The 6,730-nt window shown below is 52.4% G+C and overlaps 1 non-coding gene across 1 annotated transcript; it reads left to right on the top strand.

Moving 5' to 3' along the window:
• LOC131031642 (5S ribosomal RNA) lies at positions 1–119 on the top strand. The gene has a single exon (XR_009103087.2). It is a non-coding gene; the product is annotated as a 5S ribosomal RNA (ribosomal RNA).
• The last annotated feature ends 6,611 nt before the right edge of the window (positions 120–6,730 follow it).

Raw genomic sequence — 6,730 nt, 5'->3', positions numbered from 1 at the left:
GGGTGCGATCATACCAGCGTTAGTGCACTGGATCCCATCAGAACTCCGTAGTTAACCGCGCTTGGGCCGGAGTAGTACTGGGATGGGTGACCTCCCAGGAAGTCCTGGTGTTGCACCCTTTTTTAGTTTCTCGTCAGGTGTCGCAATGCTATTTGAATTAACCTTTTGCCCGTTTGCATTCTCATCGGGGCCAGGCCAGGGTGCGGTGCCAACACTATCGTGCGTGCGGGGGTGATACCGAGCGCACACTTGAGGTGCCTCGAGCACATAGGCCACGATGCAACCCAGGCGTTGTGTGCGCACCCCGGTGCGCTTGAGGTGCTGCACGTGCACCGAGGTGAAATTGGTGTGCACCTCAGCCAATGCGCGCTCAATCGAGTCACGCACGTTGGCCAAGGTGCACAGCGATGTTTCTTAATCTAAGGTTCCACACTAGGCGCTCGGGACAGATGAGCAAAGCTGGGTGGGGCCAGGTGCATGCACGGGGTAGGTACACGTAGCTGGAGAGCACTTTGGAGCGCACCAGAGGTGCGCACCTTGGAGCACACTTCAGAGCGCTCCTCGGTGCGCACTAATGATGCGCTCCATTCAAGAGTTTCCTGAAAAGGCAAAAAAAGTTGAGATTATAGAATTTCCCACTTGAGAGATTGTCAAAAAAAAATTAAAAAATGAAGGAAACGCGGGTGCCAAGGTGTGCGCGCCCGGGTGCACAGCCCAGCCAAGGTGTGCGCACCAAGGCGCCCACCATGGCGAAGGTGCGCACCCGGGGCAAACCAGTCAATTAACCCAACTTTCGACTTCGCGCGCACCTGCGCACCTTGGAGCGCAGTTCGGAGCGCTCCTTGGTGCACACCAATCTTGGGCACATCGGAGTGCACCATTGTTCCCACCAAGGTGCGCACCCGGGGAAAACTGAGTTCCGACTTCGTGCGCACCTTGGAGTGCACAAAAGGTGTGCACCTCCGACCGCACCATGGCACCCACCAAGGTGCGCAGCCCAGGGAAGGTGTGCGCAGCAAGGTGCACACCCTGGCGAAGGTGTGCACCCGGGGCAAACCGAGCTCTGACTTTGTGTGCACCTTGGAGCACACAAAAGGTGTGCACCTCAGAGCGCACCATGGCGCCCACCAAGGTGCGCAGCCCAGCCAAGGTGTGCGCACCCTGGGCAAATCGAGCTCTGAATCATGCGCACCAGAGGCGCACGCCATCGTGCGCACCTTGGAGCACACTTCGGAGCACTCCTTGGTGCGCTCCGATGTTGCGCACCTCAGAGCGCACCTGGGGAAAACAAGGCAATTAACCCGACTTTCAACTTTGTGCGCACCTTGGAGTGCTTTTGGGTTCGCACCTCAGAGCACATCGAGGTGCACAGCTTTGATGCGCTGCCTTCACCAATTTCGAGAAAAGGCAAAAAAACATTGAGAAGGTGTGCGCACCGAAGTGCCCACCCTGGCAAAGTTGCACACGAGGTGCGCACCCGGGGCAAACCGAGCTCCGACTTCATGCACGCCATGCTGCGCACCTTGGACCACCTTGGAGGGCGATGGTGCACACCTTGGAGCACACTTCGGAGCGCTCCATGGTGCCCACCAAGGTGCCCACAGCGGTGAAGGTGCATGCGAGGTGCGCACCCAGGGCAAACCTGGCTCTGACTTCGTGCACGCCGCACCTTGGAGCACACTTCGGAGCGCTCCTTGGTGCGCACCATGGTGCCCACAAGGGCACACAACCCAGCCAAGGTGTGCGCACCGAGGTGCCCACCCCGGTGAAGGTGTATGCAAGGTACGCACCTGGGGCAAACCGGGCTCCGACTTCATGCACGCCATGGTGCGCACCATGGTGCCCACCAAGGCACGCAACCCAGCCAAGGTGCCCACTGCGGTGAAGGTGCACGCGAGGTGCGCACCCGGGGCAAACTGGGCTCTGACATTGTGCACGCCGCACCTTGGAGCACACTTCACAGCGCTTCTTGGTGCGCACCATGGTGCCCACCAAGGCACGCAACCCAGCCAAGGTGTGCACACCAAGGTGCCCACCCCGGTGAAGGTGCACGCGAGGTGCACACCCGGGGCAAATCGGGCTCCGACTTCGTGCACGCCGCACCTTGGAGCACACATCGGGGCACTCCCAAGTTCACACCAGCGTTGCGCACCATGGTGGGCACCTCGGAGCACACCAAGGTGGGCAGCGAGGTGCGCACCTTTGATGCGCTGCCTTCACTAATTTCCATAAAAGGCAAAAAAAAACAATATTTTTAAATATCCGTTTTGAAAGATAGTGAAAAAAAGGGAATGCAGGAGCCATCTTGAGCCCGCCCTGGTGCGCAGCACAGGCAAGGTGTGCGCACCAAGGTGCCCACCCTGGCGAAGGTGTGCACCCGGACAATTAAGCCAACTTCCAACTTCGTGCGCGCCAGGGTGGGAGCGCACCCAACAATCGGGCCTAGGAAGAGCCAATGCGAGAAACCCCACCAAACACTCTGACAAAAAAAGAGGGGGCACTCCAATAACCCCGCTTCGGAGCACACCTGGGGCAAACCCAGCCAAGGTGCATGTGAGGTGTGCACCCGGGGCAAACCGGGCTCAGACAACGTGCACGCCACACCTTGGAGCACACTTCGAAGCGCTCCCGGGTGCGCGCCGGCATTGCGCACTATGGTGGGCACCTCAGAGCACACCAAGGTGGGCAGCGAGGTGCGTACCTTTGATGCGTTGCCTTCACTAATTTCCATAAAAGGCAAAAAAAAAAAGAGATTTTAAAATTTCCATTTTGAAAGATAGTGAAAAAAAGGGAATGCGGGTGCCATCTTGAGCCCGCCTTGGTGCGCAGCACAAGCAAGGTGTGCGCACCAAGGTACCCACCCTGGCGAAGGTGCGCACCCAGGCAATTAGCCCAACTTCCAACTTCGTGCGCGCTAGGATGGGAGCACACCCAACAACCGGGCCTGGGAAGAGCCAATGTGAGAAACCCCACCAAACACTCTGACAAAAAAAGAGGGGGCGCTCCAATAACCTCGCTTCGGAGCGCACCCGGGCAAACCCAGCTAAGGTGCCCACCCAGGCGAAGGTGCATGCGAGGTGTGCACCCAGGGCAAATAGGGCTTCGACAACGTGCACGCCGCACCTTGGAGCACACTTTGGAGCGCTCCCGGGTGCGCACTGGCGTTGCGCACCATGGTGGGCACCTCGGAGCACACCAAGGTGGGCAGCGAGGTGTGCACCTTTGATGCGCTGCCTTCACTAATTTCCAGAAAAGGCAAAACAAAATGAGATTTTAAAATTTCCATTTTGAAAGATAGTGAAAAAAATGGAATGCAGGTTCCATCTTGAGCCCGCCCTAGTGCGCAGCCCAGGCAAGGTGTGCACACCAAGGTGCCCACCCTGGCGAAGGTGTGCACCCAGGCAATTAACCCTACTTCTGACTTCGTGTGCGCCAGGGTGGGTGCGCACCCAACAACCAGGCCTGGGAAGAGCCAATGTGAGAAACCCCACCAAACGCTCCGACAAAAAAAGAGGGGGCACTCTAATAAGCCCGATTCAGAGCGCACCAGGGGCAAACCCAACCAAGGTGCCCACCCTGATGAAGGTGCACGCGATGTGCGCACCCGAGGCAAACCGGGCTCCGACAACGTGCACGCCGCAACTTGGAGCACACTTCGAATCTCTCCTGGGTGCGCATCGGCGTTGCGCACCGTGGTGGGCACCTCAGAGCACACCAAGGTGGGCAGCGAGGTGCGCACCTTTGATGCGCTGCCTTCACTAATTTCTAGAAAAGGCAAAAAAAAAATGAGATTTTAAAATTTCCGTTTTGAAAGATAGTGAAAAAAATGGAACGCGGGTGCCATCTTGAGCCCGCCCTGGTGCGCAGCCCAGGAAAGGTGTGCACACCAAGGTGCCCACCCTGGCGAAGGTGTGCACCTGGGCAATTAACCCTACTTTCAACTTCGTGCGCGTTAGGGTGGGTGCGCACCCAACAACCGGGCCTGGGAAGAGCCAATGCGAGAAACCCCACCAAACGCTCCGACGAAAAAAGAGGGGGCGCTCCAATAACCCCGCTTTGGAGCACACCTAGGGAAAACCCAGCCTAGGTGCCCACCTAGGCCAAGGTGCACGTGAGGTGCGCACCTGGGGCAAACTGGACTCCGACTTCGTGCACGCCGCACCTTGGAGCACACTTTGAAGTGCTCCTTGGAGCACATTTTGAAGCGCTCCTTGGTGCGCACCCAGGGCAAACTTGGCTCTGACTTCATGCATGTCGCACCTTGGAGCACACTTCAAAATGCTCCTTGGTGCGCACCATGGTGCCCACCAGGGCGTGCAACCCAGCCATTGGTGCGCACCATGGTGCCCACCAGGGCGTGCAACCCAGCCAAGGTGTGGACACCAAGGTACGCACCCGGGGCAAACTGAGCTCCAACTTCGTGCATGCCACACCTTGGAGCACAGATTCGGGTGCTCCCAGGTTCGCACCAGCATTACGCACCGTGGTGGGCACCTCAGAGCACACCAAGGTGGGTAGCGAGGTGTGCACCTTTGATGCACTGCCTTCACTAATTTCCAGAAAAGGCAAAAAAAACTAGATTTTAAAATTTCCATTTTGAAAGATAGTGAAAAAAACAGAATGCGGGTGCCATCTTGAGCCTGCCCTGGTGCGTAGTGCAGGCAAGGTGTGTGCACCAAGGTGCCCACCCTAGCGGAGGTGCACACCCAGGGAAAATTGGGCTCCGACTTTGTGCACGGCATGGTGCCCACCAAGGCGCGCAACCCAGCCAAGGTGCCCACCGTGGTGAAGGTGCACGCGAGGTGCACACCTGAGGTGCACACCCGGGGCAAATCGGGCTCCGACTTCATGCACGCCACACCTTGGAGCACACTTTGGAGCGCTCCTTGGTGCGCACCATGGTGCCCACCAGGGCGCCCAACCCAGCCAAGGTCTGCACACCAAGGTGCCTGTTGTCTTCAAAATCTGATTCTCTTTAACATCCTTAAAATAATATGATTGAACTCGGTGCAGAAGAGACATCAAAGATAAGGAAATTCTCAAGACAACATATGACAAGGTTTGATTGAACCTTCTACACTTCGGACTTCCACAGAGCCTAGGTGGGTATACCTTTGTGAATTGAATTCACACTTTCAAACATAAACCCACAGAAAACCAGTGGATCTATTCACCTTGAAATTAACTAAAAACAAAGAATGGAAATTATACTTAAATTCAGCATTTCGATCAACAAAACATGCAATAAACAACTTCAATCAATACCAGTGCCTTATCCAAGGTCACAGAGTCATCTAAACTCAAATAATACTCCTCAAACAAAATATCTTTATGCATCCAATTGGCTTGGTTTCTATTAATCCTTGTATATGCTTGACACCTACGAGAACTTATGCATTCCAAATTAAGCTATGATCATCAAAATTCAAAGTCTCTTCCAAAGAGTTTACTGGTATGAGTGATCCCCGCATCTTTAATTTCCCTCCTAAAGAGAAAAGCTAGCGAACACTTCTACTAAAAATTGCTTTGCAATTCCATTCAAACAAAATAACCCTGGATTATTCAGAATGAAAATAGTAAACAAATTGTAAACACACTTGAAGATGACACAAAGCTTCACTCAAAACCGATGGTCTGTATATTGATATTAAGTTCAAGAAATATTACAAGAAGTTTTTGAATATTCTCCATTAGACTTAGAAAAGCTCAGATAAATTTCTACAGCGTTTTCTTACAATTCTTTTGCCATCCCTCTTCCTCTAGTCCTGGTATCCATTTATAACAACATGGATGCACAAAGCTTCGGACTTCTCGAGGAGAGTTTGTTACAATCATTTCTTTCAAAATAAAGAGGTTACAAGCTTTTTGCAAAAATAGTTACAAGCTCTTTTCGGCCTATGCAGTTTCTTCAACAGGCTGTTTGGTTGCAACCTCTTCTACCTTTTCAAGGGCGCTCTCCAACTGTTCCGGATCATGGGTGGCATATTTAGTTGTCCACTCATCATACACCTCTTCTGTCAGCCATGAGAAATTAATCACTTTATCCTTAGTCTTGGTCAACCTTTTCCAAGAATTTCTCATTTTGTTGACTTCTGAATTGAGAAAACCATAATGTGACTTAATTTTCTCTATCTCTTGTACTGTCAAAACAAAGAAAGAAGCATCATCTAAATCAATAATTCCTTTAACTCTTGCTGACAATTTAGCTTCTATCTCCTTAAGCCACATTTGTTTGTCCTTTAATTGATCCGGGCTAGCAAAAACTCCTAGGAGAAACTCAAAAACTTGAACAGTATACTCCTTTTTGCACAAACTAACCTTCCTATCAACATTATCCACCTCTGCTGCTAATTGTACTAAAACTTTAGTGATGTTAGAAGTGGATTTAATGATGGGATTGGCCCTTGCTTCATCGTAGGATACACACATAAACTCTAAATCTTGCTTCCTAGGCCTCCATTTGTCAAAAATAGGTGTCAAAATGGCCTTGTCTCTCCTGAGCTCATTCCATATATCCACAATTTTACCTACATTTTTGTAGAGCAATGAGGCATTCATTATATCTGCAAAACTGGAAATTGTAGCCCTTACTCTCTCCTCATACTTTTTTGCATATAAGGCCTGAGCCTGTTTTAAGTTTTCTAATTCTTGAGGAGTAATTTCAACCATTTGAGAGCTGGAGGGTGCTAGAGATGGTGGAAACTCAATGATAGGGCTAGTAGGTGGAGGT

Source organism: Cryptomeria japonica, chromosome 2 (genome assembly GCF_030272615.1).
Source record: "Cryptomeria japonica chromosome 2, Sugi_1.0, whole genome shotgun sequence".
NCBI classification, from domain to species: domain Eukaryota; kingdom Viridiplantae; phylum Streptophyta; class Pinopsida; order Cupressales; family Cupressaceae; genus Cryptomeria; species Cryptomeria japonica.
This window is presented reverse-complemented; position numbering and strand designations above follow the sequence as displayed.